Consider the following 15,332-nt stretch of genomic DNA (forward strand, 5'->3'; position numbering starts at 1 on the left):
AATAAAAGTTTTTTGCGATAAATTCCGAGCGAGCACTTAGCTTGTCGTAGTTGTGGGGGTAAAAAACTTTGGGTCGACATTCGCTAGCTGGTTTAACTAGGCGCAAGTTTTAATTAGATATGTCCTTGTTAGTTAGAGGGACAGAAGGCGCGTGTTGTTAACAAATGACCACACGCTGACGTCTTCGCGGGTAAACTGGAGAAGTTTGGGGCAAGGCGACAGCTTGCAGACAGCTCGGTAAGTAGTGTGTACGTAATAAAGGATGAGTATGTATTTCTAGTATACATTATTATATAAGTAGGTAAGCATTAATTAAATAAATGAACTATCTTTTGGGTTTTACCTATGAAGCTAAAACTACAATGCAAACTATTATATAAGAGAAAACGCTTTGTGGTCTCCCAAATTAACGCGAGTCAAACCGCACCAAAAAACAAGTGACTAAACTTTGAGCAAACTAAAGGGCAAAGTACAGGGCACTGTAGCTTTCGATTTCCAGTTGAGAAATTAACTAACTTTGAAAGGTATAACATTAGGGACTTCAAAGGCTTCACTACGGAATTTAAGCCTTCAATCATTGTCCAAAGTTTGGTTTCTTCAGCACATCTAGCCAGTCGGAGCCCTATTCTGAATATTAATGAGAAATTATAATAAATTGTTTTGATATGCGCCCGTATAGATTTAATTACAATTTCGACTGAAACCGTCTAAGTTTCGAAGTACTCATTTAGCTTGTAAATGGAATAAAGTTTTTGTTATGACTTGATATTTGAAGTTGAGATGTTATTTGAGACGTTATACATGTAATATGTAAAACTGTTATATATTTTCATTCAAAACAGCAAAAAAAACCTACTAAGAAAAACTCTTAAACAATATTTGCCTCTCGACGTAAATCTAAGCAAACACTGAGCCCAATGTAAATTCACGTCTAAAAATATCACATAACCGTTATTCCTCAAGGTAAAAAAAAAAACAAAAGTTTCTGAATTCAAATAATAAAGAAGCGCGAAAAATCCTGATAATAACGCATGCAGACTGTAACAGTTTTTATCGATATTATGTTTGTCAAGCGTACGATGTGTTTGCTCACGCGCCTTCCCGTATCCACGTTATTCCCATATAGTTTTATTTGAGTTCTTTATTGCTGTCTTGTCCTTGTATTCTTGTTTAACATGCTATGTCACACCTACTGGTTTTATTGTAAAGTATACGGAGGTAGCAATTCATGTTGGTGATTTACTGGTATTTTACGTCAAAACGAGCAAACGTATAGAAATCTTTATACGCTAAATTCCCAGATTCAGACAGTGGCTTCTAAGTTTGGTTATTCTGGCCGTGGTTTAATCGTAACTCACTGAACTAAGTTGCAATTCAATGAAAATAGTTTCATCATACTTACAGATCTATATCCCATACGACTTAAACCTACATTTAAAATGAAAATTAATTGTTTAACTTAAGCATAACAAACAGAACAAGTTAAGTTATTATTCAAAGACAGGTCTCATGTGCGTTACATAAGTACAATAAGTACACGATACTTAAGTATTCTATACCACTAACTTAGTATGGAAGTGGGTGAAGTTTCAGCGAACTAATTGCCTACGTACCTCTGAAATTCCTTACATCAAGTCTGTTGTTGATTGTATTGTTTCTAACTAAGTTATCGTTCCACGAACCTACTTTAATATGTGAGCGATGGCGCAGAATTTGGTTGAATGTTCCGTCTCTTAAGTCTTTAGTGAAAAGCACAACCTTTACAATTACAAAGATTTAAAAAACTGGAACTTCATTTTTATCAGTAGACCTTTATAACACTTCTTCCTTACCCATCGAGCTAAAACGCGTGATATCATTGTACCAAAATAGCATTTATTTTATTTAAATTATACTATTAATTATTGAGAAAGTAATTAGAACAGACTTTGACTCACTCATACCAGGGATTAACCATACTTAGCAGATTTTAATTTCACCAACATATTTCAGAACTAGTCCAACACACAAACAAAATGAACGTTGTATTAAACATAAAACGTACCAAAATAAGCTAATGAATAATTTGGTTAATACTGTATTTATCTAGCGTTTCAACCGAGGGAGGTGTGTGGAGGTGATTACGAGGGAACATAAATTATATCAATTAATTAACGCCTCGTCGGTTCCCGTGATGAATCTCGACGCGGCATTGCTGAGCACTCACATGTGATATGTGGACCTAGTTTTATCTCACTTATGGAATAAATTGCTCAAGTTATAATGTGTGTAGGTAGCTATATATTCTGTTCTGAAGGCCTGGAACCATTTTTTTTAGAAATGAATTACCTACATGTATGTGCGCAAGTACTTTGTTGTAAGGAACAATGCGACACTTTTTAGATTCTCTCATCTTAGATCTGGTGCGTCCACATCTGGCGAATGTGCCGCGAATGTGCAGCTCGCGAGCCGTTTGCGACCTGCCCGCGAGCTGGGCGCATGCATTTTTGTTCGTGCGCCGCTTCTGCGCCGCCCGCGCGCAGTTCGCGCGCGACCTAAGCGCCGTACACGATCAGCGCGCAGGCGGCGCGCGACGCGCTCTTTATTAAATAATAAACGGAAGGGCGAGAACTGAGTGCGCGCAGATCGCGCGCCGCTCGCGCGCTCTATACGAGCCTTGCATGAGTTGCGCTAAAGAGGCGCACCTAGCTATTGCAGTGACTGCACGCGCGCAGCTCGCGGGCAGGTCGCAAACGGCTCGCGAGCTGCGCATTCGCGGCACATTCGCCAGATGTGGACGCACCCTAAGGCACACCTTCAGAATTCTACAAATAAACTATCGATATTAAAAAGTGATAGTGTATTTTAACCCCTCTGCTCGACAAGGTTTTGACATATGACTTTACCGTTGATTCGGCGGGATATTTTGAATCGCGACATGGAACTCAAAAATTTGTACTAACTTTCAACACATAAATTCTAAGTCCGTAATGCCTGATCAGAAGTATTTTAACTATAACTTTAGAGCTCACTTATTTAACAACAACGTGCGAAGGTCAAATGGGGTCAGTTAATTCAGAAATAGATAATAATTACGGTGTTTCTAAGTCTATCGAAAAGTTAGGCATTTCAAATTTGGTGAAAACTTACCAATAAATAATCGCATCACTTTCTCAAACACAACACAAACGTCATATTTATAACATTTTCAATCCGTTGCAATACATTTCGTGCACTTATTTATGATTCATAACTAAAAAATCAGCACATAAAATACACAATAAAAATGAACAATTTACAAGATCAAAGTCACAGACAAGAAGTAGAGTTTGGAACAGAGTACATTTTTTTTTTTCAATCAGCGGTGTGCATTCGATACCTAAATCGGATGTTTATTATAAATAATCGAATACCAATTTTATATATATTTTTTAATAGAAACTTATTTCAATTTTATTTCTTAATTTTAAATTATAGGTTCAATTTGTTTTTGTTGTGAAGAAAAAATATTAAAGTTTTATGAAAGTTTTTAGCATAGGTAAAATTTTTATACTGGGTGTCCCATAAGTCCTTTGAATTTTAAATTACGAATAAAATTCAGATGGCGCGCCGGAATGGCGTGCGGGGTGCGGGGATAGCATGTTGATGCTATCCGATCGATAAAACTTTCCTGAAAGACCGTTGGGTCTTTCAGGAAAGTTTTATCGGAGCAGACCGTGGTTTTTGTGTGCGTGAGTCACAACAATGATTCGGCCACCATTGCGCGGCGTAAAGGACATTGGGCGAGATGTTTGAATGTTGGTCTACTCCCCCTCTAGTAATGAGTCATACATCATTTGAAAGTTATTTTTAAGCGTTACATTTTGTACTTCATACTACTTACCAATTCTTAGTACTTTAGATGTTAGAACATGTTTAAGGTTTTTTATCGATAGTTAGTTTCAAGTCCTTAGATTCCTTCTCTAGTAATTAATTATATATCACTGGAAAGGCCTTTTTAAATAGAACATTTCGTACTTAAATACCTCTAACAAATTGTCAGTACCTAAGAAGCTACAGTAGATTTTAGACATAGTTATTATTTCACTAAACATGGTCCAACTCCCTAAATACTAACAAATGACAATCGCCGCCGTACAAGAAAATACTCTATATAACACAAGCTTTCTATTGATGTATTACTTAATGCTAGAGGAGAGGTAGATCAAAACGCTCATTGTCCTTTGGTGGCGAAAAAAAATTGCTTCATTCCTCTAGGCATCGACTTAATATTTTTGATCCTAATGATCCCGCAGGACTTCTGAGGATCTGAGGCGGATGACGGGGAGTAGCGACCCCGCGCTTCTTTATAGCTTGTCGGTCAAAAATAATCTTTCTTGTTCTACTAGTCAATGCAATTTATTTGATACCCGTATTGACAGATTTGTGAAAAGAAAAATAAATCGGCGGCGGCCATCTTTCTTCCATCTTGGACCAGCTTTCGATGAACAGCGAGTAGCAGTTCCGACTACCTATTTGCCCCTTCAAACAATAAAATCGTCATAAAATTTTGCGATAACTACACCTAACTACAGCTCTCGTCAAATAGCTTTGCCGCTCACTTAAAAAGTCGGAAGTAACGAACCGCCATTAAGTTTGGCAGGACTACAGGAATTCTTGCACATAAAACACCCGATAAAATAAATAAGTCTTCAAAATTTGCGGTCTTCAGAAATCCTAAAAACCGAAAAAAAAAATATTCCGGCTACAACGTATTTTCTAACACTGATTTTCTAGCATTTTTTCAAAATAAATTAAGTCATTTTACTTTTCCTAATTTATTTTCAGATTATAGTATACAAAAGTGCAATTTAGTAATATTATAATATCAAATAATATAAAATTATTAAATCGATTCTTTATTTTAACGAATCGGATCATTCGATGCAAAACTTCTATCACCGTCGCCATCTTGTCTATGCGTCTTCAAATTTAAAAAAAACAACAAATGTAAACAAACATGGCGAGTTCGATCAGAATTCCCGGTAATTACGATTGGATTTTCAAAAGGTATATTACTAAAGGGATGCTAAATATGAAAGGTTTGAATACGTCAAAATAGTTTAAATTTATTTCGTTATTTTATTTAGTACTCACAAATACGGTTTGATTGGAAAGAAAATAAATATGAGCGTAAATAATTAGGAAAGTGTATGACTCATTCGCAGACCCCGATTGGGGTCTAAACCGAGCTTACGGTGACATTGATGTTCAGACCCCAATCGGGGTCCGCTACGGATTTGACGGTTAAAAATAATAGAAGATCAGACTAAGCCTTCTATATAAAGACCTGTGTATCAATTTATGTCTAAACCAACCAACAACCAACAGGTTATTTGTGATTTAATGAAGAACCTAATAGTTTACTTGTTTGCTTGCGGTTACTCTTACTATGAGGGAAAAGTACACGTAGCTACCTGGTTAAAAATCGCTTTAATCTTTTTAACCTCAATAAATAATAAAGTAACTAACTTACGGATTTATTATATTAGTTAGAATACAAGGCATGAAGAAGTTTAATGCCTTCGCAGATTAAACCGAGAAGTGCTTATAGTCAGGAAAGTGGAAATAGCGAAGTTATTAATTCTTTCCAACTCGCCATTACGGGTAAGAGCAAAAGTTTTAAGTTCGCTTGGAAGCAGCTAATCAAGCAAGGCTATTGTTCATTATTACTTTACTTTTTAATGTTGGCGTTGTTTACTTAAAACTAAAACTTAAAATATATACTTAATCATATTTTTCGTTACCTACATATAGAATTTCATCAAAATATTTTTTGATATACATGTGATAAGAACAATCGCCACAGTTCCTGCATAATATTTGGAAGATAATAACTTAAATAAGTCGTTAAAAGCCGAGAGCAGCGTCACGGTCATGGTGCAAATTCAGAGTTTTATAAAAGAAATTAGAAAAGTTTCCCGAGTACGGGCCTGTCCCTTTTAAATTAAGTTTTTCGCCTTACATTTAAGAGAAGCACTTTTCAAATCGTCTGTTTGACATCTTCACTGACTTATACCAATTAGGTGCTGAAATTCACACAGACAAATCGTTCAACAGCCTATTTGAAAAAAAAACTCTGTCATCTGATAGCGACACTGTTATTAATTCGTCATTACCACCGTCGTTAATACGTCATTTATTTTACCCCGAAAAACGTACTAAAATATTTGATCCGACGATATTTTTTCCATTTTCATTCGTGACCTCTCAAAAACTTTTATTTTTCGTTTTCACCCACAATTGCCGGGGCCCGCCGGGCCCTAACCACAAGCGCTAAAGTTAGGAGACATCAGTTGGCACTGACATTAAGTGGAGCGGTCCCACAAACTTATGTAGTGAGCTATGTAGTACAGTCTGAGTACATACTCGTAAACATGCCTTTGTTGCTCGAGGTAACGGACAGCCAAGTACGTGTCTGTCGTGGAAATGTTGATTCAAAGTAGGTAATTAAACTTTTTTTTATTGAAACACGAGTATGCCTTTCAGAAGTCGAGTAATTTCTAGTTATTGCTGCTTTAAATTCTAAGTACTACGAAACAGCAGTTAACATTACAGTTTCACATTTCTAAAAGGCACTTCATCGGCCGGCACATGGGAATTCTAGTAATTTATTCAGCAAATAGGTCACTACGGACTACTTTGCACATCAAGTTTCGTTAAATGTCTCCACTAGTCGCAATATGGCCTCCATACAAAAGAGCTCGAACAAAGACTTTCCGTCCTATTTTGCTTTTGTTTCTTTTTTCTTATTTAATAATGTAAAATGTACGGGACAAATGTAAATTGCTCGCTTACAATTATTGATAGATGAAGGCAAGGCAAGGCAAGGCTCTTCTCCTCGTACCTACTAAGCTACTAGCCTCGGATTTGCATCGTAAGGCCCGTGCGAGGCTTACATTTGAAATTGTAATTGTGTATCTCTTTATATTGCCATGCTCTACTACAAATAGTCCACTGAAGCTATTTAAATATTTATCTCATACTTATGTGCATTCATTTGCAACTTTTCCATATAAAAGTAGGTAAAACGTTTAAAGGAAGACGTAATTTAGTCAGTGAAAAGCTCTTTAAAATATTGAACATAGTTTATAGTTGCACACGTGCGGAGGAATATTTTTGAATAAAAGCGTCGTTTTTCATCCACCACAGACATAGCAATTGCCATTCATGCACTATCAATCATAAACCTACGTTCTGGTTGAATACGCTCCATTCATATAGCTTTAGTTTATAAGTCAGAATAAATACATAGCCACGCTTCCAATTCAATATTCTTTCAAAGAATTTTCTGGTTGGATCTGGGTGGCCCCATTTGAAATTATAATCAGGGAAACGTTTTTTTTGCTTGAATAATCGTCCGGCAGCATGAAAATCAAGTCGGTTTGGTAAATTGGACACGTTACGACAAACCGCAATGGCGCCCTGCGACTGATTAGTTTAAACCATATAAATTAGTTTGGAGCAACGTTCGGTGAACTTTTTATTCGGTCGGATTAAGGTTTTGGTTTCCAGCGGATTTGTCCCCAAATCCGTTGTAGGGCGGTTGGCGCACATCCAAATGGCGTTCGACCATTAACCGTGCCCTAATTTTCTTTTCGACTCAAATTATTATGGTCCGTGATAGAATTCAGATTTTTTTATTTCATGAGAAATACATATTAGATATACACATTGGTTCTAGTGTCTTAGACCCAAAATCTCTCTAGGTATCTCTGATTACCTCATTGTTGGGCAAACGTATCCTATTCCTTCTGGTTTCGTTTTTTAAATTAAGTATAAGATATATTAATCTTACTAATTTACATAAGCAATAGCGCCTTAAATAAATCAAAACAAGCAAAAGAACAATTTAATTCCTCGGCAAACAATATCGTGAAACTTTACGAAGGAGATTCACTTTATACATTTGCTGATTTTTTCTTTGACACTTCGTAGCTCTGTTCTTGATAAGTAAAACTCGGACTTTTATCGAAGCGAAATTGCTAATAGGAGTTGCGATTTTGTTTCGCACGATTTCACTTAGCGGCTACTTTTGAACAAATCAACGATACAATTAAGGCTGATTCAGGGATATTGGCATTCACCTAATGAGGTAGATAGGCTTGTGATCGTGGAAATAAACTGTAGGACGCCTTCCATTGCCCCTGTTTGGGATAATCCTTTAACTACATTCACGGGTGTGGCTGGGGATAAACCTTACTGAGACGAAAGCGATTAGGACTTTATGTAAAGGGAGAAAATATTAACCTAGTTTGTAATGTTTTTATAAGCCTTACCTGGCTAAATGGTCAGCTTTTGCTTTACAATAAACTTAAAATTAAAAGCCTCAATGATGTACAAATTGTAAAATTAACCTCTGATATTGGTAGCTCCTATTTAAACCTCTGTATGAACTTTGTATGGAACTGATAGAGTTTGTGGGTTCATTGAAACTTCAATTAAATTCTAATATACTCGTATGATATTAACTGATAGTAATAATGGTTATATAGTTTGCCATTCATTACGTATATAATTTCCAAGTTTGGTTATTCAATTTAAAGTAAATTTCAGTCGAAGGTAGGTTAACTGATTTAGTAACCAAGACAACGTTTTCTAAGAAAAGATTTATTACGGAAAAAGCCTGTGACGGAAACTTTTCCCAATATTAATTGTCGTTTGATAAAGGAACGTTACAAAAAACTCATTATTTTATCTGAAACCAAACTCGAAAGGATCGTTGCGAACAAAAATAGATTGTTTTGTGTTAAACTACAGTTGCTATATTATGTTCCTGTTTTCGTAAATAGAATCACGATGGGTCGGAAGTGTGGTGTTTAAGCGAGTAGATAAGCAGGAAGCGTTTTCAATTTTGTTAGAGACCGACTATAAATAGGCCACTTATGTCCTGTATATAACCGAATATGTTACACATTTGGACTATTACCAACGTCACGGTAGATTTATTTGAAGATGTTTGCAGTTGTTACCTGAAACAAAAAGAGATACTTTATTAAAAACGTGTATTTTAAGATCAGTTAGAAGAAAAGTAATGATAAAACATAAATTATTTGTAAAGAGAAAGATTAAAGATAGTTGACAGTAGTCAGTAAATATTTGATGCTTTAGGTATTTTTTAAAATAAATATGAATTTTTATTTTAAAAGTAGTGCCGATAAATAAAGCAAAATAGCCATTGATGTCATTAGAAGAAACCTAAATTCGAACTAGAAATACAATTTCTAAATAAGGAGACCAACCTAAGAACATAGTTAAATAAGCCGAATGAAATATTTCAAATAAAAGCTGAGATTGTGGGAGTTCTTATTTTCAAAGCCAGATACTATCTCAATGGGTTGTATCTAGGCTAGGTCTGTCCGTAGCAGATCTGTATCTCGGGGCGAAATCAATAAGCAATGTCAAGTCTTGCCCGGGGACCAAAATATTCGAGAATTTCAAATATTTTGCCAAACTATTTTCTAACACAATAGCAGTTACCATTTATTGTTGGGAAAATAAACGTGTCATTTATAGTCTTATTTTATTGGAAGGGTTTCTTTAACGTCGCAATAACAGTATTCATTTGGTTTGTCATCTATCTGCTTTGCTTCAGAAGAAAGGGTTGTCTAGGAGTATCACTAATTTTATAAAAATTCAGTTTAACATAGCTGTTCTCATATTTGTCGTTGGAATTAATTAAGTAAGCGATATTGTGTCTACCTACTCAGAGTTTTGACAAAGATAAAAAATATTACAAGAGGCTAAACAAAATGTTACTAGCAAAATCACAGCGTCATTCAGGGAGATTGAGAGGTTGTAACCTCTGTCTCTCATTTCTATAAGTACCTACAGACTATGTATAATGTACGTAAAACACTTTAAAAACGGCACAGTAATTTGTTTTTTGAGTCACTTTGTAACGATCTCTACGAAATATTCGGTCGTCAAAAGCTGAGTGCTTTTGTAACTGTTAAGTGTTTGTTATACTTAAGTAAGTGGTGGGTGTATGTACTGAGAAACTTTATTTCGTGGATGCTTTGCTGCGAAGTTTAGAAGAGACCCAGATACACGGCTGTGTGCTGTCTTTGAAAAATATTGCACTTATTTTTTTATCTATAATCGGAAATCTTTTTCTATTTATTGAATTAAGTCGTTCCATAGATTTCTAAGAACGATTTGATTCACTATATTTAGGTACATAATAAATGTACCTATCGTCTTATATGTCACCCGGTTTCGTAGATAGGACAACAAACACAAACCCTCGATACAAATGGTGTCTGACTACATACAAGAACTACTTAATAAATTTGCCTAAAGAGACCCTCTTCAGGTGTTTATTGAGGCCCATTAAGACTATTGGCAGAATGATTACGGAGTCCCCATACTGTATATATCTCTTACCTAATGACAGTTTCGTAACTAATTTATTTAGAAGGCATTAATTAAGGCCTCCAATGAATGGGAATATATATCCCATACACATTAATGTTCGATAATCTCTATCAATGTGTTTGCTATGCTTTTACGGTATTACCACAGTTTCAATGTAGACTAATTTATGTTGGATTTCCATAAATTACGAATGAGTCATTTTGTTAACAGAAAGATTTTTGTCACAGGTAATTAAGCTTCGAGAATTTACATGAAGTAAGCCTAATGGAATATGCTTTAAAAATGAGTTGTATCTGGATTATAGTGAGCGGACATTATAGTATTGGGCTGTGATAAAGAGGTTGGTTGAAACATGGAAAAAGTGTAAAGATTTATCAATTTTGAAATATGCCTAAGTAGGTATATTTATAATATTCGAGTTAAACCAGCTAATTAATGTTTAAGTAATTTTAAAATTATAATATTTCTGGTTAAAAGACTATACAAAACAAAAGCTATTGCATATCATTTGAGAAACCTAAATACGTGTAATTATGCCTTAAAATAATCTGTATCTACAGACGCTCTACAGCCAGAAAGGTCTTACGTAGGTAATTCAAAGCCTGCCAATCTCAAAGGTATATTCCATACTTAACCAAAGTAGTTCAAACTAATATTAATTTGGGAGCCATCCTCAGGGGGTCCGTAAGCGCGAGAATTTGCATAATTAGAACTATAACGGGACATATAGGACCTCAAGCAATATTGCTTCTGACTGTAAAGTACGACTATTACTAGGTTTCATTAATGTAATTTCATACGATTTCTAGCTGAAGATAGCGTACCTAACCTAAACCTAATATGGTTGAAACTTTTTGGGGCCATGTGTGTTGAAGTACATATGTATCTAACAGTTTTCGCTAACTCATAAAAAGAAACTGGAGTCAAATTAGAGGATTATCTATAAGTATCTCCAGTATAAGCAGGCACCTATAAAAGAGAGTTTATCTCAACCTACAAACGATTCAAAGCTACATCCCTAAATAAACTACAAAAATCTAAATAACGGAGCGAAATCCAAACGGAATGCAATGCACGTAAAATGAGAGGTAATATTCCATATTTTTCTTGGAATTTCCATATAAGATAGATGAATTCAAAACCAATTCGTTCGTCCAACCGAAAACTTTTAGGATATACCTCGTGTTAGAGCGCGTAATCTTCTTTCAGCGCTTCAGGCAGTACTACTCAGGGAACTCGATGGAGTTTCACTTATGTGAGCACTTCGAAGTTTTTTTTTTTTCAAATTTTTTTTCAAATAAGCCTATGAAAGCTCTTTCGAAACGTGAAACTAGTTGAACGGTTCCAAAGAGTTGGTCTCATGGAGAAGAACCATCAAGAAACTTCATAAAACACAAAAATACATACATATAAATCTCAATATGCTTGTTCGAATAACTCTGCGGAATTTGCGTTGACAATAGTTTTCGGTCAGCGAAAATTATCGCGTAGAAGTGAGATTGTCGTTAGTGGAATGCTCTGATTACTATTTAGACAAGATTGGTGATTAGGAAATTCGGTTATAGCATCGGAAATGGGTCGGTTTCTGTAAACACAATTTTTGTGGCGAAAACTACACCAATTATTTTTTTTGGTGTCACATTGTCTTGATAGAGAACAGAGGTGTGTGTTTGTAATGATAAAAATGGACAGTGGAACTAGTACCACAGCGTCGTATGTACAATATGTACATAGAGAATATTCGGTCCGTGATGACGTCAGCATGTCCACGTGCTCAGTTTTTTTTACTAATCGTTCACGGATGTGTTATTAGACGGTGGTCAATATTAGAGGATGAGTAACTATGGGGTTTTCTTAATTTACTCACTACTGTGTATCCTCGTTCTGTTAATAGACTTAATCTTTTGGTAAAGCTATAGGCACTAAACAGGTTTATCTGTATGATCTGTAACTGTTAGGAACGGAGTATTCAATAGACACTTACAACTTTGACAATGTAATGGGATATTGATATTTCAAAATTCTTTAATCAGAAACACATTTATCAAGAGAATCAATGAGACCGCCAGATTTGTCTTATTCGACTAATTTTACGCCACAAAATTCGACATGTTATTCCCATTTTCCACTACTACCCTATCCATAAAACGCCAAACGATGACTTCAATTACTCACTAACAAAATATTAAACTAGGTCAGCGTCCAAAACTAATCTCATAAAAATCTGGAATATCAAAGTCACCGCGGTTGTCGTAAAAGCGAGTTCAGCTGGTTACGCCCCGGGCGTCGGGATTAAATGCTCAGTGTGCGCTAATGCAGATCCGCGGAGAGCTGGGGCTGAGCACTTTTATAACGTAACGAGCACAGCCCGCTTGCTCACGTCTACTTAACTATAAGAACAATGCTTTTCTAACTCTTTACCTCCGAGACTCCGAGCGTTTACGCTGCACCTTAATAATGCGTTCAAGATTAAGCTTTGATCTTTTCGAAGCGTTAATTCTCAATGCAAATGCGAACTTAAGAAACTCTTTGTGAGCTAAGGAACATTTGAGTGGATCTTTAGACCTTTTCAGAAACCATTTGCTCCTGCTTGCTTTATATGCTCCAGGATTTATATATTCAACTAAATTCGAACAGAGTCGTAAAATTTAAATTGTTTCCCCTCTACCCCAATTCAAGCAGCAAATAACTCGAAAATAGATTTTGCCAAGTTTTGGTACATCACAAAATTTAACCCTTTAACTTTGGAATATTAGCAATGGGCAAAGGCCCGGCATTTATTATGTACACGAGTAACTAAGGCGAGGCCCGAAGTTCGGCAAGGCACGACAATTCTGATTCAATTTAAAAAGTTTAGAACGAAGCTTGGAACTTCGGCAACCCATCCTAAATGTACGAACTACGAAGTCTTTCAGCAGCAGACATTAAGAAAGCAAAAAGTATTTTCTCAAACGTCCTTAAGCTGTTGGATAGTTGTGAATCGAAAAGTTTTACCTTTGATGGACAGTGCGCTGCCGAAGCAAGGGCGAGGTGTAAAATATTTGAAGCTCTTCGCTTCAGATCAAGAAGTTCTCAGCTTTGATTATATTATTAATCTTCTTTCCGGAAAGCCTACGATTCTTCACAAAATAATATACAAAGGCTTGGGAAAGTTATAGGTTTTTTAGTAATGGGACTCTAAAAAGGAACCCTTTTGTTTTACTATATTGCATGTCCTCCAGTTTTTCGTCCGTTCTATTATTATCTTGGAATTGCTATCGTAGACTTATCTAAAATACGACGTAATAGTTTTTTTTTTGCAAAAACTCTGGGCTTATTTTCAGTACCTACCTATCCATATTTGAGGATGTCAATTTAAAAACATTAGCACCTTTTGATACCAAAATAATTTCCTCCATTGAGGTATCTTTATATTTTTCACTGAATACAAGCAATTAGCGGCGACCGAAGGATTTATATGAGCCTGTTAACCATTTTATAGGTAAAACTTCTTAATTTATCGCTGTTCGCTGATATTTAATAAGGCTTATTGAAAGAACTTTGCAATGAAAAGGCAATTAAGGTGAGCATGAATGTATAGAACGACGGGACGGAGTTAACGTTGTTTGATAAAAACCATTCGTGGTTTTATATGACTGGGTGTGATTGTTTTCTACTATTCATTCAAAAGGGATGGTTGGGATTGGGATCGGTTTATCATTGCGGTTAGGTAGGGTTTGCTTAAAAAGACTCATAATTGAGCCACTTGCCCTTTTACTTTGTAAGAGGCCTGTGAGACGTAAATAGGCTGGCCTTGCCCTTTAAGAAAATTACACATCTAAAGAATACACGAAAAATATAACGGACAATCTGGTCCAGCACTTCATCAAAACTCGCAACTGTTGTTACAAATAACAAGTGACCGTACATTAAACGACGCCCAATGCTGTCATTCATCTATTGAAGGCTTTGTGCTAAAACAAAGGAACTTTGGCGTCAGCCGGCCCGCCACGGAGCCGCGCCCGAACAATAAACGCGGGATAGATAAAATAAACTTTGACAATTGCCCAACGACGTGAAAAATTAACAAGACCCTAACGTTACGCGTGTAGTTAAGCACTGAAACAATGTAATATGTGTTGCCTTCGTAATTGCCTCCTTCTGGTTTTTGTGGGGAGAAATTGCTTGCGTATATTGCCTCATCATTGCTTGTAATAAAAAGCACATCTACCCTTTGTCTAAGTACTGGTATTTAGGATTCTTGCAAGGTTATTCGCAAAAACAGTATTTGAAAAAAAAAAGAAATGTTTTCTATTTAATCAAAACGAGTATAAATAAGACTGTAAGACTGCTAGGTGTATCATAGATTTGAATATTATTACACTTTTCACTTCACCGAACATAGGACGCAAAGTCAACTCACCTGCTTTCCACATCGGATTTACATTTTATTAGAACACCCAGGAAAATCTAATATCCAATAACTTCCGCTAACTTTAGAATTCTAAAATAAGGCAGGGCAGGTTAAAGACCGATCAATAGTCCTCATTATATTCAGTAATTGGATAGGTGATTATAAAAAGAGGCCCGACTAGGATTGAGATTGCTCTCAGAGTCAAGAACCGTCGACGACTAGTGGAGAGTAGGCCGACGGCGAACTTCAGTTCTACAGAGAATATGAAATTCGATTTATTCATTTAGTTTTATTCCTCCGGTTCATATTTAGATATGTCCGTTTTACACAATAAGCTTTGCTCTTAAGTATTTTGAAGTACCACTCCCTACCGCTCCCAATCTTTGTTAAAGACAATCTTATGTTTGATTGTCATTCTGGAATACTGTACAATGAAAAGAGATTTGAATCAATATCAGGACGCTAAGATCATCTCTATTGTTGGTAAGATTAGCTATTGTTCTAATATTAGATTTCTGCTGGAGACAGTGAGGTAGATCTCTGA

At 35.9% G+C, this 15,332-nt stretch overlaps 1 protein-coding gene across 3 annotated transcripts in view; it reads right to left on the bottom strand.

The window, feature by feature from the left end:
* LOC124635257 (solute carrier family 12 member 4) overlaps positions 1 to 15,332 on the bottom strand; it is a 494,187-nt gene that overhangs the window by 37,146 nt on the left and 441,709 nt on the right. The window lies entirely within an intron of this gene.

The sequence above is a fragment of the Helicoverpa zea genome, chromosome 1, assembly GCF_022581195.2.
Source record: "Helicoverpa zea isolate HzStark_Cry1AcR chromosome 1, ilHelZeax1.1, whole genome shotgun sequence".
In the NCBI taxonomy this organism is placed as follows: Eukaryota; Metazoa; Arthropoda; class Insecta; order Lepidoptera; family Noctuidae; genus Helicoverpa; species Helicoverpa zea.